We start from the raw sequence: 26638 nt of genomic DNA, 5'->3' as shown, positions 1-26638 counted from the left end.
AGAGGAGTGCTGCTATCTACATCAATTGGTGCCCTTAAAAGACTTAGGCAGGAATTGGGAGGGGCTGAGGACCAGTTTGGTGTGCTCGAGAATGAGCATGGTAGAACAGGTAGGTGAGCGGTCGGTGGTGTGGCGGATCCAGGGTTAGCTAGTGCAGTTGCGATAACCAGCGGACCGGGAAATACTGTGTCTGCCCAGCCCAAAGGGAGTCAGGCCATCCGGCTGTTTCAGGGACAGGAGCGTCCGTGGCGAAGAAATCAGCAGCTGGGGCTGCAGAACTGCAGGAGAGAGCGGCACGCTGTCCGCATCCAGAAAGGGGCAGCAGAGCAACCAGTGAGGTGAAGACGAGCCCTCAAGTACGAGCGGGCTCTCAGCAGCTTGCCCGCCACCCGGTGAGGCTGGGAGAAGCAGCGTAAACTATGGCAGAACCACGCCGAAGACCGGTGAGTGTCGGGAGAGGCACTTGGCAGCCGGGGGGGTTCCTAGCAGGTGGTGGAGAGGAAATACTTTACCAAACTGAAGGAAAAAAATAAAAGCACGAAGGGCATATTGAATACTGGACCAAATGGGAACTTGAAATTGAGCATATTGAATATCTGGTGAATACCGAATGGAACAAATCTTGCAATTAAGTTTGTTGAATATAAAATTAAGTGCACCTTTTTAGAAAAAGCAAGTAGTCAAAGACAGCTAAAGGGAAAGTGCCCATATGACAACCGCACATACGAAAAGGGCACCAGTGTGAAAGAGTGCAAGATGAAGGTGGGACATGACTAAGATCACCACAAATTGAACTTTACAGATAAATGCAGTGCGGCAAGCCCAAAGACTGCTAGGAGGTTACTCTGGTAGAGCCATGAGGTTACCAAGGAGAAGCCAGAGACGTGTGAATATTGTCCACAAAGCCAAGAGGCCAACAAAGAGAGGGATCCTGGTTGCATGACCTGTGATGGGTGGACCGTGTGGCCTGGTTACTGCGCCTAGACAAGTGAGCCCTGAGCTGAGAGAACCAAGAGACATTGTGGAATAAACCAAGAAGGTGCACTGCCAGTGCATGGGTGAGGCAATCCAGAAACATGGTAAAGCTGACCTGGAGTTGTGTTAAATCTTTTTGTTTGAAAAGACTTAGAAGTATAATTGGCGGAACTGAAGTCTTGGGAAGGGAGTCCGGAGACGTGAGTTATACTTGTTGTTTCGAGACCAAGCCTCAAGATCACTTTTTCTTTGAACTGTGCTGCTTTGACATTGAGAGCTCTTTAGGTGATCAGACACAGCTGACCATAGGGGATATGCTAGCCGAGGGGCGGTTTGTGTGCCTAGAGGACTTCTCAGTGAAACTGTGAGGGGTCCCACCCGGGTACTGCAGTACTACCGGATGAAGGCGGCTTTCAGAACAACAGTGGCTTACATTCCCTATGGAACCTCGAAACTCATGAGTGTATTACACCGATAGCGATTGCCGATGGGATTAGGCACAGTGTTTCAATACTATATGCCATACTTCAGACATCCCAGAAGTCTAGGAACACAATGCGAGTTAAGTGAGAGGCAGATCTGGGGGAAGGGGGGTAACACTGGAGGATGACAAATGGTATAGATGTTGTGAACGGACCAAAGCAATCTCTATGAACACGGGTCTACGGCTGGATAAAATTTAAGATGTTAAATCACTTACATTATACCCCAGTCAAATTGGCAAAGACATATCCTGGCACAAGTGGCGAGTGCGTGAAGTGTGGTGAGGCACAGGCAGACTCCTTTCATATGTACTGGAAGTGCCCACCGATTCTAGAGTTCTAGAGCGAAATTGCGAAGTGGTGGGTGACATCTTGAAAATCCCCCCATCGTTGATGCCGCTGAACTTCCTACTGGGTGACATTGGAAAGTTTTCAGTTGAAGTATGATTCTTCTTTAACATTGCGTGTGCTATTGCTAAGAAATGTATTCTAGGACACTGGAGGTCCCATAACCACACTTCCCCAAAGGGAAGAGTGGTTATGGGAACTGGTACTTATGAAAAGGAAGAGCATTATGTGTTTACCACAGTCACTACGTGCAGGCCCAAGGAAATATGGAATCCACTGAGACTGTATATGGCGGAAGCCACGGACAAAGGGGTGGGCAGTCCCCTAGGAATGAGTGGGCTCTTGGAAGAAAGACTAGAATATATTGTTATTGCACTGTTCAGTTTATTTTTACTGTGCGACTCTCCGATACTGTGTCAATATGGTAAACTCTGTAAACCGCACTGTGCAGTACCATTCTTACCACTTGTTATATGACTGTCTGAGAAATAAAGATTAAAAAAAGAAAAAAAAGGTATACATGACTTCTATTTTGTAGACATTTTACCGTTGGGGCAAGTATTCTGACAAATGAAAAGCAAATGAAGAGCAAGCTGATGTAAGGTAGGCCACACTCTCCTGGTTGTTGCTACCTGAGTTTATTAATTAAGGTAGCGTGCAGAAGTGATGGGTATACAAGTCCCCAGCTTCACCACCTTGCTCGCCCTCCTTGCTCCTTTCTCTAACTGAGCCTCCCCAACATTCCTTTTCAACTCTCTTCCATCTCGGAATTAAGAACACTGTTCATCTATATACATGTTTGCATCCATGCCCCAAGCAGTGGGGATGTTTCATATAAAAACAACACTTAAACGTGTGCTCTGCGGACCCCATACACTGTTCCTACAATGCTGCTATGGAACCCTTGCTCGCTTCACCTTCCTTGTTGGAACCGCACCGAGCACCAACGGTTGCGTGCTCCTCCGGCCCAAAGACAGGTCCTTCAGTGCCGTTACGGCAGACTCAATCCATTGGTGCTTCAATCCCACAATGAGACAACCATTCAGTCCCGCTCGAATGTCGGAGCCGTGCCGGTGTGCTGATGGATTGCACGTTGTTGTCACCCCGGGTGGCGACTCACTCCCCTGGAGCTGCATAAGTCAGCCAACGGCTCACCCTTCAGAACCTTAGATGTTAAGGTGATGTGCAGCGGACCCTGTGGGCTTGACCAGCTCGTCTCCACTGATGTTAGGTAGGCCCCACACCCGTGGTGTTGTAACAAGTAATGGGTAAACACGCCCCCAGCTTTACTGCCCTGCTCACCCTCCTTGCTCCCTTCTCCAACTGAGCCTCCCCAACATTCCTTTTCAACTCCCTTCCATCTCAGAACTAAGAACACTGTTCAACTTTATACTTGTTAGCTGCATTCATGCCCCAAGCAGTGGGGATGTTTCATATATTAACAACATTTGAACCAGGATAATATATAACACAAGCACACTGTGCATTGTTTGCTCAAAATAGTTACATGCTTACATCATTATCACAGACTATTTCTATTTTTCCAAAATGTTCTATGATTTTATGCAAAGCATCCAGGAACTATTGTGCCATTTATCGCCATGCTCTTTCCCATAGGAGACTTACAGAATGAAGATTTACTCACTTATTGAAGTGTTTATATCATAAACAGTGATGTATTTACAAACGGAGCCAGCGAAATGTATTTACAATGTGCTAACTAGATGAAAACAAAAGAACACACGAGAACATGAGTGACTCAAAGTACATGTTTGCAGTGTATCTAGATTGTTATTGTTATCATGGTATTCATTGAGCATGGACATAGCTTCGGGAAGAAACAGAGAAGCAAAAGATGGCTTTAAAAGTCAGTGGAAAGTCTACCGTGAGGGAAGCACGTCACAAGGGATCAATACAAGGGAGCAGTGAGCTAAGAAATGGGACAGCGCAGGCAATTTGGCATCAAGGGATCTACACATAACCAGAGGAGGAAACAAGGGGGTGGGGAGCAGTTTTTCCATTATGAGGTTATTTGGAGAGTGGAGGGTATGTGGATCTAGGCGTTGGGGAAAAGCCACTCCTTGAAGAGGAGTCTTGAGCTCCATCCTGAAATGTAATAGTACAGGGCGTTTCTGCTGTTGACTGGGAGGAGATCAGAGTCTAGGGCGTAGACAGAGAAGAGCTGACTTCTGCATCTTTCCTTTCTGCACAGACAGAGTTAAAGTCTGCACATGTCTTTGCTTCTGATGTATTGTGTCAGTGATGTTTGTAGTGGGGTATGTGCATAGGTGATGGGTGTGCACAATGCATTGATGTTTTTGGCAGCAGGGGCTGCTTCATGGAAGTTGTTGATACTGGCAATGCTGGCTTACAGTGTTTGTGCAAAAGTGGTGATGGCTGGAAGGTTTCAAATTAATCTGAACCTCTAGCATTGCTCTTGGCAACCCTCCAGACCATCAGTCTTCGCCTGCAAAGCTATTACAAAAGGGGAAAGACCATATGCAAATCGGGCTTGGTCCCACCCCAAAAGGGGCAGTCCAGCCCAACCTGCTCGATCACATCCCTTCTGCACGAGACCACAAGCATCCCCTAACATGTTTCAGCAACATCAATTTGCTATATTGAGAATTTTGGAATAGATTGTGGGTGCAGTGACCATACAAGCCTAGATTGAGTTTGCTATACAAGCCTAGATTGTGCTTGCGACTTCAGAAGTTATTTATAATGACCCTAATGGCATAGATTGTGGTTACACTGGGAATTCTGACCTTTATAGAGAACTCAGCTTCATGAAATTATTTACACTTGTAACGACAATGCTGGCATGTGCTGTGAACTTGGGCATCATGAAAATGTCAACCACTCCTCTGTGCTCTGGGTGACATGGCATCTGCTAGATATGTTCATGCATTACTTTAGAGAACTAATTGTAACTTGTATAACTTTTTAACCCATGTCTTTAAAAAAAAAAATGCTGTAAAAAGCACAATTTTATTGCATTAGTTTCAAAAATGTTCTCGGGAGAAACACAAGATTTCCCCAGCATTACCAACGGCTCTCTTGCTATGCTTACTCCCTTGCACTAATTTGTGGAAGATGGCCATTGCCCTTCACTTAATATAGTCACCTGCCAGCCCCTGACCTTGAATCGTTTACAATGCCAGTTCCTCCTCGGGAGGCACCCGACCCCTGTTACCAAAAGCTGCCTCCGCTACTGCCTTGGGCATAATATTGCTCAGCACACACAATAGTAGCAGGAACATTTAGATGGCAGACGCTGCCCTCCTTGTTTCTTTGTTGGGTGTCCCATTTTATTCAAAACCTTACATCTTTCCCTCATTGCAGTCCACAACATGTCGCTCTACGGCAGTATGATCACCATAATCATTAGGCATGAATGGTAGCCCGAGAGTCTGTCGCAGAATACCTTTCTTCGAGTAACTTGGGGAGCCCTTCAGCAGGGCTGCAGAGGGGCCCTCATTTTTTTTCTCTGCTGCTGATGGGCCATTTTTATGGAGTCCATTTCACCTGTTTCTCCTCATACTCTGGACCCCTTTGCGATGGTATAAAGTCTCAAGTACTCAAAACTGGATGCTAAAAAATATCTGTGTGAATGAGTTTGCAGCCATTTAACCTGAGAGCAGGATCTTTTAATACGTGATTTCGTTTTTTGTATGTAGCTTATCACCTCTATTGATGTTTAGGAGAATGGATCATTTAATTCTTTGTAAACTTTACAAATCGTTATTCGCGCTCTTTCGACTTCCTTGTATTTGGAATTCTACTAAAGAGATCGACAACAGTGCATTTGTAATCCCCCTTTTGCTGATTTGCCTCGTTATTATTTTTCAGATATGCATTCACTGCTGTGATCTTTCCTCTTTTCAAAGTGAATACTGACTGTTTTGTCTAACATTTTTCTATAAAGATTTATTTTATTTCATCAGTTTGATTTACAGTGTTATATGATGCTTTGTAGCCACGTTTATTGAAGACGATGTACTTGTTTAGCCATAAGCAGAAAACATGTTATGCTGGTGTACAGCAAAACATGGAACACGCGTAGGTGCACTCTACTGCTAATTGCAAACTATGCAATATGGAAAACATTAGCTTAAAGACCCGCTTCCCCAATTGACCAAAACATGTGATCCTGGGCAAATAACATTGTCTTGCTTCAAATTGCGTTAGCCGACTGCTAGAATTGGGGCAGCCTAAAAGTGATTCTTTTAAGTGTGCAGTTTGCAAAAGGCAGCACTTGTGCATGGTTTATTAGACAGCAAGCAGTATTGCTCCATATGCAAAAATAATAATTGTTAGACTACACGCGGCAGCCCGAATTGTCTCCTAGCTCACTCATGGAAGCATCCACTGTGAGTCATGATTCTTTTTTTTACAGAATAGTCAACTACACGGTTAGAGGAATTTTCCTGCAGCCTGCGTCGCCATGAGACAGTAACTTGCATACTGTTCTCAGATTTAACAAGGAAGGTCATGTCGGTCATTTCTATCCAGGGCACAATTAAGTAATAAACCTGCAACGAGCGGGGTCTTTACCAGGCCAAGTACGAGGGCTTTAACGTGAGACTGGGCATTACCTGTCCTGGTAAAGTCCCCATGCCCAGAGGGATTTATTGCTATTAGCATCCGAGCATCTTATACCGGGATGCTAACAGTTTTTGTTCAAGTAGAGAAACAGGGTGTTTGACATTTCTGAAATTGAAAAAAACTACAAACCAAGATGGCCACTATCGTCTAAGAAGAAGGGAACACATAGTCCGTATTCCCTTTCCGTGACAGCCATTGCCTGGACGAGGATGCACCGGGAACACAGTGTTTCCGGCGAGGGACAAAAGAGTGTCAAGTAAGTGGCATGGGGTGGGTGAGTGATTTGGTAATAGGGGTTGGGGGAAGGGGATAAAGGGACGTGCAGGGTGGCACTTAACCTTTATCCCAGCGGGGAAGATGGCAGCCTCCCGCTTGCAGGGAACCTCGGTGTGGGGGCTTTCCTGACCCTGTTCCGAGCCTCTTGATTGGCTGGGAGTACGCCACACTTGCTGCCCCCTTACCCTCTCACCCAACGCCCCCTGCTGGGTGCTAATAATATATATTTGTGCTGGACTGATATTGGATTTGCCTCCTCCCACATTTTAATTTTGTGTCCATGCGTCGTAGGGGGAGATGTGTAATTGAAAACCAGGAGACTTGGTTTTCATTCCCAGCTAAAATCGTGTTGTTCTGGGCAAATCACATTTTAGCTCTGTGCCTCAGTCTACTATACACACAAATGGGAGGCATTAAAGTGGACAATTCTGTTTTGCCTGGACGTTTCTATGGTGGTGGGAGTGGGAATCTTGTAGTGTTGAGCTATGCTCAAGCTCCTTAATTTCTTTTAGGATCTCTTACACAAAACATGATTTGTGATGGGAAGACTATTGTTACCCAAAGATCATGGACAAGTGATCCAGATTCTGAACAAACTGCAAGGTTTGGTCCACTAATATCCTTAGAAAATACTGAATAATTCTAATTCAGTTATGGAACCTCACTTCAAAGGCTGTGTCCCTTTAAATCATGATATTTTTGGAAGGGCTCCTCCCGCCGTTGCACCCCTATAAAGCCATGGTTCGTCCTTTGTCAGGTCAGTCCGGGTCTTCAATCTATTGAACTCCATGCACGTTTCCATCAAGGTTTTTAACAACCATTTTGACTTTAGAAAGGTATTTAAAACGCGTATTTTCTCATGCCTGTGTTTTCTATTTTAGGTACCAGAGGCTATGTATTCACTGTCGGCACCAATAATTCATTTTTGATATTAGACACACTCTAAACAAATTACCATCGCAGCCGCACAAGGGGAATCAAGCATTAAGAAAGTCAATAGTTTGGGCTGTTGTAATGTCAAAAAAAATTCTGAATTCATTTGCAGAGACACACTTGAGATATGTCGAGGCGGTAGAGTGATATTTCGAGAGGAAAGAAGACAGAGTGGAGAGATGGTGCAAATTGGTGGATGGATGAATATACATGAGAATCAGTTAATTTTGATCAAGGGAGGATGTGTGCATTAACTATTATTAAGGAAAAATGAATGAATACGGGCATGGTGCTCGAGGAATTAAGGGAAGATTTTGAAGGTGCTGGAACGTTGAAGCGCATTTGATTGTGTGGGGATGGATGGAAAAATGCAGAAGTGTGATATGATGAGTGGATTATTGAATAAGCATGTAGGGGTGTATAAATCAGTGGGCAGACTGCCAAATTAATGACAATGTATGTGAGGCTTGGTGAATGAGTCTCAGGACAGCTGTGTGAAGCCTGTGCATGTAACACAATATGAAGGGGAATTAAGTGATCGTGCATGCGTCAATTACACCAAATCCCAGACCATAACAGTATGCGCAAAGGTCTTTTTGCAGGGGTAGGGTTGATGGGTGCGCTTCGGCTGCTCGTTGTACCAGCAGCACTGTCCTAGGATGTGCGTAGTTGACACGGTTTTGTCCTGCCCACACACTGGGGGAGGCAACGTTTGATGCCAGTGAGGGGACGGATGGCTCCTGAAGGAGTATCTACATTCTAAATGATTAAATGTCACTGATGGCTGATTAAAATATTCGGTGGGAGGAGCATTAACTAGCACCAGGGACAGAACGTACCGAGGGACCCTACATAATGTGGGAGGTTCCTCAGAGAAATTGTGTAAAATAATGGGGTTAAGTGGTGCATTTTACAGTGCAATGGAGACACAATTGGTAAAAAGTCATAATATTTACAATCGGCTCTCTAGGGTTGAACATGAAGTAAATGCCAGGCCCGTAAGAAGACAGAGGGGCATTTTACAATATTTCCCTGATATCTGTGATCTCCGTATTTGCTAGCACTGCTACTGTAAATTACCTTCACATTGCTGCACCCACAATATAGGCCAGCATTCATACTGTAAAACACTTTTTGCCATGTCCACAAAATATGCCAGCATTACCAGTGTAAATCACTTTCATGCTGAACAATGTACAATGCACAAACGCTTCATAATGGTTGAAATGGTGTCGACCCGCCCCACTCCCTCTTTTATGGAGGAGCCAGATCCCAGTATAAAACTGTGCGTTCCCTTAGCTACAGCATGGAACTACAGGGGCACACGTGTTTTGGCTGTTTTGTGGGGAAACCAGGTTTCCCTTTTGGTGAAGTAAACCAACTGAGCGTGGGCAATTACCCGTGCAAGACCGAGACGCTTTGCTTCCCCAGTCTTGCATAGCCCACTGCGCATACTGGCTGGGGTATTGCACCCTCCAAAAGCACATCGCGTGCTCCTGCATCTACTAATCTCCCTGTGGATTAGGAGGGCCTGCGTCGGCCAATCCCTGTCATCCTGCATCTCTCTCAGACACCAGGAAGGAGGGAGCAGTGTTTTGATTGACACCACTCCCTGCGACCTGCCTGGAGGGTTTGCAGGAAGGACCTTCTGGAGCAGCTGTGGAGTGAGTGGGAGGCTGGATCGGAGCAGACGAACAGGTGTGCATTTTATTTAATTTTTTTAAATCAAGTGGGTATGTATCTGTTCATTCATGTATGTGAATGATTGTGTGTTTGCAAATATGTATTTAATGCTGAATGTGCAAGTGAGTGAATGTTGCTGTTTTCATGAGTGAATGAATGCCAGTGAACATGAGAATACATTAATGCTTGAACACTTGCATGCAGCCCTACAGATAAGGGGTGTATCAGCCACTTTTATGCCCTAAAGATTGACAAATACTGACAAAATTATTTAAAAAAATAGGGAGTACTGCCAAAAATATAAAAATAGGGAGTAAAAATACTCCCACCAGAAAATAGGAAACGGACATGTAGTTCCTTGTGCCCCTGCTTTCACCCACACTGCTCCATGGAAATGGATTCCACAGGAAGAAACTACTATTATTAGTGCCTGCTCAAAAAAATGTAACCTGTATCTTTTAATGTGCATGACTAACTAGCTGCAAAGGAATCAATATTACAAAAAGATTTCTGTTTTACAGTCAAAACATATATTTACTCACTTATAAAATACTAAGTAAAAAATAATTTTATTTATTCTCAACTTTAAACTTCAAAATCTTATCTGGAGCACTGCGTGCATGTGAGGGATTGTATTGGTGCGTGACTTTTTGTGTGATGAATGTGTATATACATGCGAGGCCCGGGGAGCAGGGCCAGCTGAAGATGTCCTGCTGATGGGGGGGCCAAATTTAACATGATGTTTGGGGCCCCACCCTACTGTCACCCGTGGGGTGTTTAAATTATAATAAGACCAAACGTGCACTGCTAGTAATCATTCAATGAAGTCACATTCTATAACGATACACAATTATACAAATTATACAAATTCGCCACTGTATACCCCATAAAATTAACACATTTTTATAATATTGTACTGTGTCTTCATTAAATGTATGTTAGCAACGCACCTTTGGTCATTTTAATGTGTTATTGGTCATGTTTTATGTACATGCATGCAGGAAGTATGAATGAGTAACTTAGGTTCAGCTGCATAACTTTGAAAATAGTACAAATACCCAAACAATATAAATAATATAATCATTGTCTGGGCGCAGTTATTAGTAAGACGGCCTATGAATCTATATGTGATAAATTATAAGGTCCATAGAATGCAGCACGGTAGTGAATAGCTGCAGATTATCAGAAGACAGCCAGCCAGCAGGGGCTGAAATACTGCACGCCTGAAAGGCAATACATCGCTGTTTGTCAGCAGAGTGCGAATATCTGGGAACCCTGAATAAAAAGGCAGTGAGGTGCTAATAACGTGCCCGAAACTGCCAGAGGCAGGTAAAGGCCCTAAGCCGCCAGCAAAGACAGCCTGTAACTTAATGTCCCGAATTAACAGAGCATGCTTATGTGTTATAAGACTGCCATCACAGGGCAGACGCTCAGGGCTCCCAAGAGCCTATGGGTCTATTTTAACTGAAATCGTTGAGAGGCCCTGGCGTTCTCCTTGGTGGGGGCAGGGGGCAGTTGATCCAATCATCCAGCAGTGACATGTTTTCTTACTGGGGCATGGCATTTCAGACACACGTACAAATTCAACAAATTCTCGCATGTAGGTGAGGGAAGGTGGGTATTTGCATTTGTGTATCCTTCAAAGGTCTGTTGTCTTATTATCACATGGCATTCTATAATGGTTTTAAGGGCAAAGCCAACATGATTATTGTGCTTATGTGGGGGAGAAGGGGCATTTGTGTAGCCAGCAAATAAATTGTTTTCTTTCTATGGCATAGCATTTCATACTGGCATTAAGTTCAAAACCATCATGATTTGTGTTCTGACATGGATGGCGGGGCAATTGCACTGCCAGCAAGGACATATTTCCTTGCTGGGGAATTGCATTCTATAATTCAGGGCTAAGCCAACATTATGATTGGTCTTACATATGGGGGGGAGGGCATTTTTGTAGCCACTAATGACATTTTTTCTTACTATGGCATGGCATTCGATACTTGCATTAAGTGCAAAGCCAAAACTAGTGTTTTTAGATATGGGTGGCATTTATGTAGTCAACAGAGACCTGTTTTTCTCATATGGCATGGCATTTTACACTGGTGTTAATTGCAAAGCCAACCTGATGAGAGTTCTTACATGGATTGCAGAGAATTTGTACAGGCAGCAAGCACATGTTTTCTTATTGTGGCATGGCATTTTATATTGGCTTTAGGGGCAAAGCCAACATCATCAGTGTTCTTACTTTGCCATACTGGCCTATATTGGCGCAACCCGTCTAGGCAGTTTTTCTTAATATCGCATGGCATTTTTACAAGTATATTCTTATGTGGGGATGATGGCACATATTGGTGCAGCCAGCATGGGCATGTATGGACATAGTCAGCTTGAAAATGCTTTTTTTGCACTAGCGTATAGTGGACAAATGCATCATGAAAATTTGTTGGCTAATGCTCCTTTGCCCTATTGGTAACTTGGCGGCTCATGGATTTCTTTTCCCATTTTACCCTACAAAACTGATTGTGTGTCTTAACTAGGTTATTCACAGAAAGTGTGCTGTAAAAACACCATTTTGACCCATTATTTAAAAAATATATATTCCTGGGGAGACCCTAACCAAACCCTCTCTGGCTGGGTTTGGGCTCCATCGCTGCATGCAGTCACAGTTGTTTATGCCCCTTGTGACGAATCTAGTGAAGTCATCACTAACTTCCTGTGGAAAGTCTTCCCCATGTGGCCAGGGAAGGGCAGAAACTACCCGACTCCAACTTGGGGGGTGGCTCTCTGTGGGAGGACCACCTGTGGCACAACCAACCTCCGAGAGGTGAAGATGGCTCACTAGAAGACTTGTCATTCCCCCCTTTGTGAGGTAGAATGGTCACCAGTCCTTGCCATCCCTGATATGTATGGAATATTGGAACCTGTTAAAAATCATAGAGAAACACATGCTTGTTCCTATGGGTCTACTGGGATGAGGAAGAGGGCCAGAGTAATGAAGATCATGCCCGCTGAGAAGCGCACAGTGCAGGCTACCTGTTCCGAACAGCTCAATGCTGGGAACTTAATACACCAGAGAAGCCAGGAATATGGAGACCCATACCCATGGCCGGTTGGGAAACCAGATGGAAGCTGAGCAGACCGGAGAGCAGGCGAGCATGTGGGAGTGTTGGAGGGAAGAGAAGGCTCTGAGACTGGAGGTCCACTATGCAGAAGTAAGGTGCAAGAGACGCTCTACTGGGAGAGCTGCTGCAGTGCGAGAACCGGGAAGCCGACGGAATGCTGGCCAGAAGACTAAGCTTACCGCTGGGCAATGCGCAGACCGCAGAGAACGCCAAAGAAGCCAGGATAGACCGGTGAGCCCACACAGGGAGATTAGGGCACCGGGGCGCTTTGAGGCATACACTGCATGCCAATTGAAATTAATTTGAAAGCCTGGGAGAACCTGATCAGGGGAGCTGGGGGGAACCTGGCAAGCACGTGAAGTTGCTAAAGAAAGGCGGGCAAAGGCCTGATACACTAATGAAAATAAATATGAACATGAGAGTGTTGCAACATTGGCAAAGTCCTGGCAGGAGAGTATACCAAGCAATTAACATACTTGCCAACATTCTGTAACCAAAAAGATGTAGGATTTCTCAAGTTTCAAAAATAATACTTCACATAACAATGCCATCACAGGAAAATACGAAACATACATTGTTGGCACCACAGGAGCATTCTAAAATACACAACCAATCAAACAGCACAACATGGCGAGATGTTCAAATATTTAAAATGTATAATTGTGAATGGTAAATTAACACTGAATTCAATTACCTAACAACTCCTTCCTATGATGCTGGAACTTTTGGTTGTTTCTTTCGTTGACACCCTTTTGGAAATTTTAGTTTAATTTGTGATCTACAACTGCAAGTGGCAGCTAGCGAACATTAAGCCCTTTTGCACTTTATGATGGGTTTAACGTGTAAGGGTCATCATAGGTTTTTGGACATAAGGCGGAAGACTTTTTACTTTGGACATCTTGACAGAGACCATAGTTAGTTTGGTTGGGGCAGGTAACTCCTTTTAGAGTTAGGAAAAGACAGGGTTTTCTCTAACCCGTTTCTTTTAATACAAGTTTATAGCAATCAATACTATACCTCTGTGTGAGAGTCTTACTCATGATACCTCACACACTCCAATTAAATAAAATCACTGGGCACCACTGACAAGATGTGTCACTTACATGAAGCTGTGCCCACTATATATGCCACTACTGCCACTGTAAATCATTTTGATGATTTTGCACTCACAATATATGCCACAATTCACAATTTAAATCAGTTTTATGATGCTGCATGCGCAATATATGCCAGCATCCACTGTATATCACTTTCATGTGGCTGGCATGGGCGGTTTCTTCCCCAAAAAAAATGTGTGCGTGTTCTCTCTCGCTCTCTCGCTCTCTCTCTCTCTCTCTCTCTCTCTCTCTCTCTCTCTCTCTCTCTCTTTCTTGCTCTCAGAGAGAGAGAGAGCAAGTGAGACATGCAGGTATGCATGCAAACACTTTTTAAAACTTACATATATACCTGGGGATCATCTGCTGCTTCATTCTGCTCTCTGCTTGTGTTCTGGTGCCTGGTCAGGGAATTTCAGCGTGGTTGCCTAGGGAGGATAGTGCCAAGAGGAAAGCTCATAGGCAACGTGTTTGTCTTGGAAGCAAGACAACGCATCACCACACAGGTTCCAGCAGGTGCCACCTGCATACCTGGCATGCCTTGATTACTCATTTGACTTTATCTGCTTCTTTTAGAACAAATATATGAATGGTTTCAAGGTGGAGCACTAATCACCAGCACAGAAGGTGATGGAACACTGGGACATAGTGCCTCTAACCTCACCGGACTGCAAGGGGTGGCAGTATGAGTGCTGTGGAGGTTTGTGAGAGGGCTGGGGTGAGCGGCAAGGAGCAGGCCTTTGATTCAGATCTCCACTGAGATCCTGCCACTGGAGGAGGAGTGGTCCAGGATGAGTAGGAATTACTTCAATGCTACATGGGTGTTTGTTGCACTTTTTTAAGTATGGGGGAGGGAGAACCATAGGTAGTGAGTGTTATATATGGACGGACGGGAGCATTCATCCAATCAGGGTGTTTATAAAGTTGTCTTGTAAGGGTCATGCAAGCATCAGATTGGATAAATGCTCTTCAGGAAGGAAACAGCAACGTAAATTACTCTGTATCCTTAGACAAATCTAAAAGTCCATATACAAAGACAATCCTGTAACCGTCCGACAACACTGGCCAACTCAAACCTCTTAATAATACTTACATTCAAACGAGCCAAAACAGGGGCCGGGGCGCAGGGGGTAGCTTCCCAGTTAAAGCAGCCCAGCTGTGGTATTCCCTACCGCCTGCCTTATTAACAGAACAAACTTACCCTCACTTTCGACTGAATATCATTAACTGATTTAAGGAAAACAACCATTAACCCACAATGTTCTACCAATGGACCTCCATGACTAGCCCACTTGTACATAGTCAACCTCTGCTATGCATGCCATATTCTGTCTCTAATGCTGTATATTATTTCCACATGTATATTATTGCTGCATATTATCTCCACATGTATACTACTCCCTTGCATATTTCTTACAATTTAGGCAATTTATGCTTACTTTGTATGTACCTATTACCACTGCCCTATTGAATGTATATATGCACAGCACTGTAACCAAGCTGAGAACTCTGCCTGTCTTTCTCTGCGCCCTGATACCTTCGGGTCTTACGCGCGCTATAAATAATAAAACAAACAAATAAAGGAATACCTCCCTCCTGAAGCACTGCCTTGTGCACCCTCTTCTTAAGAAACCTTCTGCCGACCCTACCTGTCTGGCTAACTATCGTCCAATCTCCACTCCTTTCCTGGGCAAACTCCTGGAAAAGCTGGCCATCTCCCAGCTCAATCTTCACCCTGAATCTGTTGGCTGTCTTCATGACCATCAGTCTGGCTTCAGAGCTGCCAGAAGCACGGAAACTGCTCTCTTGAACATCCGTGAAGACTTGTTCTCCAACCTTGATTCCAACACCCCCTGTGTCCTCATCTTACTTGATCTCTATTCTGCCTTTGACACTGTCAACTATGCCATCCTGCTCAAACGTTGCGTGTTATAATCTGGGTATCAGCAATCAGGCCCTGGCTTGGCTGACCTCCTTCCTCCTCGGACCTTCCATGCTATGCAGATGACACTCTGCTCATTTTCAGGCTCCCTTCAGCCACCTCTTCTCCTTCTCTCATCTCTGTCTGTCAGGAGTGGTGTGCCAATGATCTCTGCCTCAATGCCACTAAGACTGAGATTCTCCTGCTCCCTCCTTTCTTCTCACTCTCTGGCCGGCCTCTCTCGGCACTCTTCCTGCTCCCACCTGTGAAGCTAAAAACCTCTGGGTAATCTTCAACTCCACACTTTCCTTCTCTCCTCATATCTCTGACGTCTCTAAGAAGTCACAATACCAGCTGCACCTCCTCAGAGGTATTCTTTCTTTCCTCTCCTTCCCCCAGAAGCTCACTGCCTACAGAGCTCTGGTTCTCTCTAGGCTGGACTACTGCAACAGCCTCTTTCTAAATCTGTCTGCCTCTACCCTCCGCCCTCTGCAACTTATCCAAAACAGTACTGCGAGACTTGTTTTTGGCCTCAAGCCCAGGGATTGCATCTCTCCAGGACTGAAATCTGTGCACTCGTTCCCAGTGGCGGTGAGGATTAAGCTCAAAACCCTCTGCATTGTCCACAAGGCCTTCTGGGGCCTGGGACCACAATACCTTCAACTCTCTCTTCCTAAATATCTTCCTTCTCAAGCTCTTTGCTCATCCGCCTCCAACCCCCTCAGGGTTAGTCTCTTCACCAAGCAGCGAGTTGGTGGTAGATCTCTTTCTTTTGCTGAGGCCTCCCTCTGGAACAGGGTAAATGGAAGGGTACCTGTGAAAACCATAGGTCCTCCAGGTAAGGTATATAGAAGGAAAATAATGGACCTAGGTATGGATGAGGCTGGCGACAAACAATATTCAGAATTGCAAAAACTCTTTTCGCAATAAATAAATATTTTATTTATATACAATGTTTGAGTTCTTGGTTCAAAATATACAATTCATCAACATAAATTCAATAACATCACACTCTCCTCATTCATACCTTCATTCGTCCACCAGATATAATCTCTTCTCTCTTTTGTAGAAAATACTTCATAGAATACATCACTCTCTCAGCTATATTGGGAACCCTGATGGGTGGTTCCCAGATCCTGAAGAAGGTTGGATAAACAGCGGACCCAGTGGAGTCCAAGATCGACCGAAACATATGTAGATCTAAGAGAATGGAATTATAACTATTCTCTGAACATTGAATGTGTATGAAGACAGAAAAAGAACAATATTAATACTAACAGGATTGTCTTATGTTCATTTGTGAGGACTGAGGTCTCACACTTTTTTGAAAGAGAAGAGATTATATCTTGTGGATGAATGAAGGTATAAATGAGGAGAGTGTGATGTTATTGAATTTATGTTAATGAATTGCATATTTTGAACCAAGAACTCAAACATTGTATATAAATAAAATATTTTTTTTATTGCGGAAAGAGTTTTTGCAATTCTGAATTTTGTCTCCCTCTGGAACAGCCTCCCTACCTCTCTCAAACTTGAGGAGAACCATCTCCGGTTTCAGAAGCACCTCAAGACCTTCCTCTTTGCTTCTGTGTTCTCTCCTCCTCTCCCCTGCTGATCTCCTGGCTGAATCTGAAACTGCACTGGTTTTCCTGGCTGCCCTCTGATCTCGGGCCCAGCCCCCTCCCCCCCGCCAGTTGCATACCTGCACTGCCCCCCTGGCAACCCTTGCACTTGGGGACTGTTTCTGTATCCCTACAGCCCCTACTAGCACTGACAGCTGATGTCTGCACTTACCCTTGCACTTACCACCAGCTGGCTGCACCTCTATTCTATTCTATTTTTCTATATTTATTTCACTGTCATCCTATGTACTGCACTGCCCCTTGCACCTTTCCCACCCCCCCCGCCCTGCACTTGCACAATCTCAATGCAACCTGGCCTAGTAGCCTCGCTGTCTGTGTCTTCCCTCAGTTTCCACTCCCTTGCCTCGTCACGCCTTGAAACACTTGTGTATAGGCACGTTATAAATGCCATATCATATCATATACCTGTGACAAAGTTGGTTTTGCTTCATTTCATTCTAGACAACCTTGTACGTGCTGAAAAACCACAAAGAGATAGACAGATGGTCCCGAGTACAGAAGGGGACCTTTCCCTGTCTTGCATGGAGAAACTGTAATAACGTTATAAAAGGGCCAAACTATTGCACATCCATAAACAGTTAAAAAGATTGTCCTGTGTGACTTTGCCACATGCACAACACCTGCTATTATCTATTGTATCAAGTGCCCATGTGATCTACTATGTGTAGGCCAGACATCAAGACCAGCATCTGAGAGGTGGATAGAGCATACATCTAACATGTGGACTAAAAACACTAACAGGCCGATTCATGGAATTAATGTGCGCCGAAAAAAAGGCGCACGCGTGCGAAAACGTGTGATTCGCAGTGAAATAGCGAAAATCGCAGTGCAAGTGCGATTATCGCACAGAAAACATTGCACATCAATTCATGGAAGTCCGTGCACGTGCAAAATGTGGGATGTGCGCTGAAAAAGTGCGCGGTGCACGCTGGCGCACAGGTCATCGAACGCCGTGCGATAAGGCCACAGCGAATTTGCACATAGCGCGGCGCACATAACAAAAGTAGGCGTAACACGGGGCATCACACGCAGAATGGGGAACAACTCGTGAAAATGTGGGCGTCACGGGGGAAGTACAGGAGGCAAGTGCGCAGAACGCCCACACGCTCGCCTGCAACACGTATTCATGGAATCGAATAGGGAAAAACAGCGCATGGCCAAAGACACGCACAGGCCCATACATGTCCGCCACACGAAAGCAGGCGGTAGCGTCCCTGCGCAGGAAAAAAATGTGCACCAGAGAAGGCCCACATGTGATCGGGCCTGGGGGAGCGTGTCCGTGTATTTCAGAGGTGCGCGAGAAGTTTCACACGCGATCGGGCCTGGGGGAGCGTGTGCGTGTATTCCAGAGGTGCGCGAGAAGTTTCTCACACGCGATTGGCCTGGGCGTGTGTATTTCAGGGGTGCGCGAGAAGTACCACACGCGATTTGCCTGGGCGCGTGTATTTCAGGGGTGCGCGAGAAGTTTCACACGCGATTGGCCTCGGCGCGTGTATTCCAGGGGTGCGCGAGAAGTTCCACACGCGATTGGCCTGGGCGCGTGTATTTCAGGGGCTCGCAGGTGTTTTCACACGCGATCGGGCCTGGGGGAGCGGGGTACGTGTATTTCAGGGGCTCGCGGGTGGTTTTACACGCGATCGGGCCTGGGGGAGCAGGGTACCACTCACCGTCTGCCTTGCGTGTAGAAGAACGCGTAGCCAACACCCACCCACTGTGAAGTAATAGCGTGTGAACCCCAACGCCTGCAAAACACACACCGCACCCCACAAAAAGCAACGCCTGTGCGCGATACGTCACAGACACGCATACGCGCTAAGGGCCTTCGGTCCAATGGAATCGCGTATGCGTGCTTACGCGCTAAGGGCCTTTCCTCGATTCACACGCTGACGTGCAGAATTTTCACGTGCCAAATCACTCCGTATCAAGCTGGTCACGCCTAAGCACACGGAAGACCACGCTCCTGCCCAAAAGGCCGAATTACTGCCCCCCAGAGCTCCGAGCAGCCTCCCACGAGCCATCTGCTGCTGCCACCATGCCCTGCCATTTGGTGCCTGCACATCAGCCATCTGCAGGGGTCCAGTTGCTGTGTCCACCCCTGCTGGAACAGAACACTCCCGACTGGGATACCATCGCTCCACAGCCCAGCCCCAGGACCCAGTTGCCCACCCACGCCTGCCTCGGGGGTCGCCATGTCGGGGCAAACACCATCCGAGACCACTGGCGACCCCCAGCCAGAGGGGCAGAGGGCCACCAGCTTCAGTCAGAAGGAAGTTGGTGTCCTGGTGGAGCTTGTCCTGGGGCATTATGATGCCCCCTTCGGATCACCACGCGCCGACAAGGAAGGACGGGACAGGATCTGGGATGACTTTGTGGTTGCCATCAACGCGGAGGGGGTGGCAACCCGCAACATCAAGCAAGTCAAGAAGCGCTGGGAGGACTTCAGGTCCAGGACCCTCATAAAGGCCCGGCGCCTTGTGGAGGGGGGCCGGGGCAGCATGAGTACCATCCAGCTGAGGGTCCTGGAACGCGTACGCCCAGCGCTCCATGCCCAGATCCTTGAGAGGCAGACCCGTCTGGAGTCGAGCGGTAAGTGGCCAAGCATTGCTGTGTGAGACAGGGCATGTTGCAGCGTGCTGGTTGACTGATACTTGCCTGTATGTGTGACATAAGCCATGTACGCGTGTGTGTGTGCAGGGACATCATGGTCATGCATGTGAGACCAGTAATGTGTGAAGCACACGGTTGGTGTATGTGTTTAAATGTAACATGGGGAGCCCTATGCGGAATGGACACATGAGAGCATGCCAGTCTCTGTTCCTGGACATGGGTGTGGGTGAGGGATGGGTGCTGATGCCATGTACATGTATGGTGTCCATGTCTGTGTTTCTGACCTGCGTGTCTGTGACTTGTGGATGCCATGGATGCATCACACATGTGTGTGACAATGTTCAGATTCACTGATGCAGCCTAGTTATCCTTGCATCCACTGTGTCTGGGGTGTACGAGTCCAGATGGATGAAAGTACGTTGAAGTGTGTGCATGTGATAGGCATGACCCATGATGCATGTGAGTCCAAAAACAACATTGTATGCTTCAAGAGTCCCTTGGACATGTTTGCTTATGTCCATAGCATGCGCCATGCCTGTTACTGCATGTGTTTTGACTGCACTGACCCATGTGTTGTGGAGGGACATGATGGAAGTGATCTTTGACAGTGCCACTCATCTGCTATTGCTTCCTGTCTAGGGGACCATTGTACAGTACCCTGATGCTTGTGTTCTATGTCTCCCTCTACACAGTGCAAAGTGAAGAAGAGGGCGGAGACGGCGCTGTGGAGCTAAGCGGCGGGGATTCCCCCACGGCTGCAGCGGAAGGGGTGGGTGAGCCCCCACAGGGGCTTGCAACAGCGGAAGACGGTGTGGAGCCATCCAGGTTGGTGGTTTCCACAGAGGAGGAGGAGGCCGCTACTGAGCCGCACATGGGGCCTGGTGGGGGCATCCCTGCTGCTGCAAGTGGTGCAGTCCAGGGGCAGGGGCAGGAGGCAGCACAGGTCGCTGTGAAGGTGCCTGTGCATGTCACTGTCCCCGACACTGTGACTGCACCACCATGCACCAGCAGGGATGCCCCATCCCAGGCCCGTCCGCAGGTAGGGGGGGGGATGTCCATGTCATCTGACTCCCCTCCACCTGCGGACGAGGGGACCCCTGGCCGTATGGAGAAGGTCCTGATTGGTGTCGCGTTGCGCATGGCTGTCATTCGTGATGAGGTGCGTGCTTCCCGGGGGGAGCACGCACGTCATCACGAAGAGCACCGTGCCAACGTGGCCCAGTTGGGAGCGGTCATGGTCGGGGGTCTCGTACATGTGTCGGGCACTCTGGCGACCCTCTCCTCCTCTGTGGAGGCTATGCGCCAGTCGTACTCCATGCCGTCTTCCGGCCCAGATGCCACCAGGGCCCCCTGTGGACCTGCCCCGACCAATGCAGCCACCTCGGTGGGGATCCCATCCCTGCCACAGTCAGGAGTCGGAGGTCCAGAAGGGGTGGACACACCAGCAACTGGACCCCAGCAGATGGAGGATGTGACGGCATCATCGGGCAGGGCATGTGCACGACGGCGTCGGTGGTTACCAGCAGCCAGGCAGTTGCGTCGGAGGCAGCGGCAGGCTCGACGTGGGAGGCATCATGGCTCGGGGCCATCAACATCAGGGGTGCAGGCATCGGCCGGAGGGCAGGAGAACCCTGGAATGGGAGTGGCTTCAGTGTGGGAGCGGTTGGGCCAGCAGATAGGTGCGGAGCGGCAGCGGGCAGAGGAGGAACGGCTCACAATGGTCAGGGCGGAGAACTCCATGCGGAGGGCGCCGAGGCGGGCTGAGTGCCTCGAGGGTCTTCGCAGGGAGTTGGAGCTGGACACTGCATTATCCCTGCGGGACCTCGGGGCCAGGGAACAAGCCCGCCTCCAAGCCATTGAACAGGAGTTCGATGATGCCCTGGCCCATGACAACAACCAGTGAGCCGTCGGACTAGCCTGCTGCCCTTGTAAATAGTTATGTAGTTAGTGTTAGGTTTCCTTTGCTTTTTTATTTATTTTGGACCTTTTGGACAATGGGCCACATTTTTGTATATAGTTTTATTTCATTAGGTAGTATTTTTATGTATGTTTCATTTCTTCAGTTGGGATCACGGACCCTGGTTTGTTTATCTGTATATAGTTGACTGTTGGATTTTTTTTATTTTTTTTTGGATTTACCCATGGAGCAATGGTTTTCGGTTTTGTTTTTACCTTGGATTTACTTTCTTGAACTGTGACTTTGGACACCTTTCCTTTGGATTATGATTTGTCGTTTTTCATTATTTTACGGACATGCTGCTTTTGGTTTTTGATTCCCATTGTCATTTGTTTATTTTTAATTCCATTTATGCTGTTTTTAATACATTTTTTTCATCAAACTTCAATGTGTAGTATCATCTCATTGGTATCATGCATATCATGATATGGGTTTTGAGATTCACTGACACCCATTGGGTGTATGTGAGGGCCATGTGTTCATTTCCAAACTTGCTATTGGGGTTCTATCATGTCATTGCCATTTCTAAGTGGGTGGATGCAATACTCGAGTGGGTGTTTTGCATTTGGAGGCTGACCATAAGGGCCAGGGATCTAGATTGTGATGACATGTTGGCTGGGGGACATGTGTGGGGGCCTGCTGGCAGGTGCCCCGCAATGCTGGGGGGTGGGGGTGCAGGGGGACATGCGTGGGACATGAGTGGGGGCCTGCTGGCAGGTGCCCCGCAATGCTGGGGGGTGGGGGTGCAGGGGGACATGAGTGGGGGCCTGCTGGCAGGTGCCCCGCAATGCAGGGGGTGGGGGTGCAAGGGGACATGAGTTGGTGATCAGTAGTGCAAGGAGACATGTGCCTTTGCTGGGGGGCATGCCCATGTTCGGTGGGCTGCCTGCGGGACATGACCAGGGATGCAGGGTAGTCCCATGTGGTGTGGGCTGCCTGCAGGGGCCGTGGAGGGTGTACAGGGGACACCTGGGAGGACCCACACTGTCAAATCACATGTAGGACTCCCCGGCACCCCTGAAATACACGTACCCTGCAGAAATTGCATGTGAAAATTCTCGCGCACCCCTGAAATACACGTACCCTGCTGAAATTGCGTGTGAAAATTATCGCGCACCCCTGAAATACACGTACCCTGCTGAAATCGCGTGTGGAACTTCTCGCGCACCTCTGAAATACACGCGCCCAGGCCAATCGCGTGTGGAACTTCTTGCGCACCTCTGAAATACACGCACACGCTCCCCCAGGCCCGATCGCGTGTGGAACTTCTCGCGCACCCCTGAAATACACGCGCACAGGCCAATCGCGTGTGAAACTTCTCGCGCACCTCTGGAATACACGCGCCCAAGCCAATCGCGTGTGGAACTTCTCGCGCACCTCTGAAATACACGCGCCCAGGCCAATCGCGTGTGGAACTTCTCGCGCACCTCTGAAATACACGCGCCCAGGCCAATCGCGTGTGGAACTTCTCGCGCACCTCTGAAATACACGCGCCCAGGCCAATCGCGTGTGGAACTTCTCGCGCACCTCTGAAATACACGCACACACTCCCCCAAGCCCAATCGCGTGTGTAACTTCTCGCGCACCCCTGAAATACACGCGCACAGGCCAATCACGTGTGAAACTTCTCGCGCACCTCTGGAATACACGCGCCTAGGCCAATCGCATGTGGAACTTCTCGCGCACCTCTGGAATACATGCACACGCTCCCCCAGGCCAGATCGCGTGTGAGACTTCTCGCGCACGCGTGTTCCCGAAACCCGTAATACACGTTCCCCGCTTTGCGTTTGCTGTTTGCCAGTCCGGTAAACTGGTACAGGGTTGGCGCAGCCCTTTGCGATGGTTTTGCGATCTTGATGGCTTTTCCTTGCGCAAGGGCGTTCTTGGGGGCGTAACTGGCGCTGCTGCAGGGTCGCTGCGCCACTCTGCGCCACGTCTGCTTTTGGAGGCGAGAATCCATGAATACGCTGTGCGCGGAAATTGATGTTATCGCACGCGGCTGGCACAGACATTCGCACGGGCACGCTGTGCGCCAGCCTCGTGCGACATGTGTACAGCCGATGAATAAGTTTCATACATTTGCCTTAGATTAATTGTTTAGAACATACAGTACGAGATCCCACTGGCCACAGAGTCACTGTGAGGATAAACAACAAATAGTGGCTGTCACTATGAATGTGTGGTGATAGATCTGGAGATCTACACCTTTGAATAGACTATTGAAATGGAAATTGTGATATGTTATATACTGTCTCATTTTGTAATCCCTACTGTGTGCCACTTGGTCCCAGTGGTCACTGGCATGTTCACTTTTAGTTCATTTATTTATTTTTTGGGGTATTTGTTTCAACATTTGTTCACATGGGGGTGCAATTGAGTTAGATATGTCACGGGTGATTATTTTGTAAAATATAACAAAAAATGTTTTGTTTACGTCAGGTATGCGTTGGAGTTATATAGTTGATGGCTTTGTCGATCTACAAAGCAGCACGGATCTAATAGTTACAAGTCATCAGATACAGTACAATGATGACTCTATGGAGTGAGCATACATTTTAAGATGGCTGCCAGGGGTGCACAGCACTACGCTTGGTGTCGGGACCGTTTAGGATCAGGTGACTGCTCACAGCAATGTGCATATAAACATGTGACTATTGGGGAAACTATTCCATACAGTCAGCGTTTGCGACTGAAGAAAGACAGCATAGAACGATATTAGACAAGCGCAAGATCTTTCTAAGTCGAGTCGGTGCTCCGGTTCTTATGGCTTATATATTTTCAATGGATGCATGTATACAGACATTTGAACACAGGACGTTCATATATGGTTTCACGATCCTGTCTTCAGACCTCGCTGTTAGAAGTATTGGTACACGGTCCTAATAGTAAAGAGGTGGAGGTTTCCCAACTCTGTCTGATTGGTTAAAGACTGCATATGATCAGCGGATGTTATAGAATTATCTGCATGCAGTATGGAGGATATTTGGAAGGTATGTGGAGCTGGGTACACTTGATACCTGCTACAGATTTGAATGGAACACAGGAGTTTTAGGAATAAGTTGTATTTATTGTTTTCCTCATCACCTTTTAACAGTACAGATTATATTAAGCTAAGTGGGAGATGAACAGAGGCCGTATGCTAAATGGAATTCATTCTAGTTACTCAGAAGAAGGGGATCAGGTATGAATAATAGTGTTTTCAGATGGACGTGGGTTTAGCTTGTATTTGGTTTTTCTTTAAATCTTTATGCGCTTATATATGTAAAGTAGAGAACACTTAGGTGCGGTCATCACACTGGTGGGAGGTTTATTTTAGATTGGGTTTCACATCAATGATTTAGGTGGTGGAAATTGTGTTAGACTCTGAGGTGTACTCTGAATTGGGGACTTGGATCACAATGTAGTGGAGTCATTAGTCTGTAACGAACGTTAGGGCGATTACTATGGTAAACCTATTATGAATAACATAAGATGTATTATGGTTATGATATGATATGGCATTTGTAACGCGCCTATACACAAGTGTTTCAAGAATTGTGTAATATGGGGTGCTAGATATCCCGTCTGTTTATTTTCACAGTTTAGTTCCTGAAGAAAGGGAAAAGGGCCCGAAACGCGTAGAGCGACTGGTTTGACCTCTGAATAGTAAATAAGCTTTCACCAAAGACCTTCTGGAAAGTTTATTTTCTGTCAGAGGAATAACATAAACACATACACTAGTAAAAATGTTGAATATTAGTAAGCTGAATGTTCAGCCTTACAGTGTGCAGGGGACAGGAGTGTCCATAAACTGGGCACCTTTGTTTCAGCATGTGCCAGCACAAAACCTGCCATATTGTACAGCCGTTGAATAAGTTTCATACATTTGAATTAGATTCATTGTTTAGAACATACAGTACGAGATCCCACAGGCCACACAGTCCCTGTGAGGATAAAAAACAAATGGTGACCATGTATATAATGGCCCTCACTATGAATGTGTGGTGATAGATCTGGAGATCTACACCTTTGAATAGACTAATGAAATGGAAATTGTGATTGTTCTATACTGTCTCATTTTGTAATACCTACTGGGTGACACCTGGTCCCAGTGGTCACTGGCATGTTCACTTTTAGTTCATTTATTTAATTTTTTGGGGTATTTATTTCAACATATGTTCACATGGGGATGCAATTGAGTTAGGTATGTCACTGGGGTGATTATATTGTAAAAATATAACAAAAAATGTTTTATTTACGTGAGGTATGCATTGGAGTTATATAGTTGATGGCTTTGTTGATCTACAAAGCAGCACGGATCTAATAGATACAAGTCATCAGATACGGTACAATGGTGACTTTATAGAGTGAGCACACATTTTAAGATAGCTGCAGGCGTGCACTATACCTGGTGTCGGGACCGTTTCGGATCAGGTTACTGCTCACAGCGATGTGCGTATAAACATGTGACTTTTGGGGAAACTATTCCACCACAGGTTTTGCTTTGCTGCTTATTCTGTCATACGACTTCTTTCTTGGACCAGAACAAATATTGAAAACGATTGCCCCAAAGCTTGAAACATATACATTAGTGAAGCCAAGCGAAATTCACTTGAATTTGAACAGTCTGTCCTTTATATTTAGTTTCAACATTGAACCCAATATTGTATGTATCATATTGTTTGGACCAGCGTACAGTCATGTCATTTGTAGGTTATTTACAAAGAGAAAAGGTGAATCGTCTGTTTCAACATCTTCGTTGATTGTATTGGCAGTAACTCCGATAAGGCTCGTCTGTTTTTTCTTCTCTCTTGCCCATTAAATTTGGCATAACATTGTCTTGAATTCCAAATGACATGCATTTGACTTTGTAAATAAGCATGTTACTAGCCATTAAAAAGCATTTTTAATTGAAGTGCACTTGAAACCAACTTCATTTTTCATAATTTCCGTCCATCTTAAAATATCACTCTTCATCTGCTAATCAAAAGGCCTGCTTTTAACATAAACCAA

General features: G+C 46.5%; 1 protein-coding gene across 4 annotated transcripts in view; it reads left to right on the top strand.

Moving 5' to 3' along the window:
- Nucleotides 1-26638, top strand: part of MPPED2 (metallophosphoesterase domain containing 2) — a 1149018-nt gene that overhangs the window by 78178 nt on the left and 1044202 nt on the right. The window lies entirely within an intron of this gene.

Source organism: Ambystoma mexicanum, chromosome 11 (genome assembly GCF_040938575.1).
Source record: "Ambystoma mexicanum isolate Mex_15411 chromosome 11, UKY_AmexF1_1, whole genome shotgun sequence".
Lineage (NCBI taxonomy): Eukaryota > Metazoa > Chordata > Amphibia > Caudata > Ambystomatidae > Ambystoma > Ambystoma mexicanum.
This window is presented reverse-complemented; position numbering and strand designations above follow the sequence as displayed.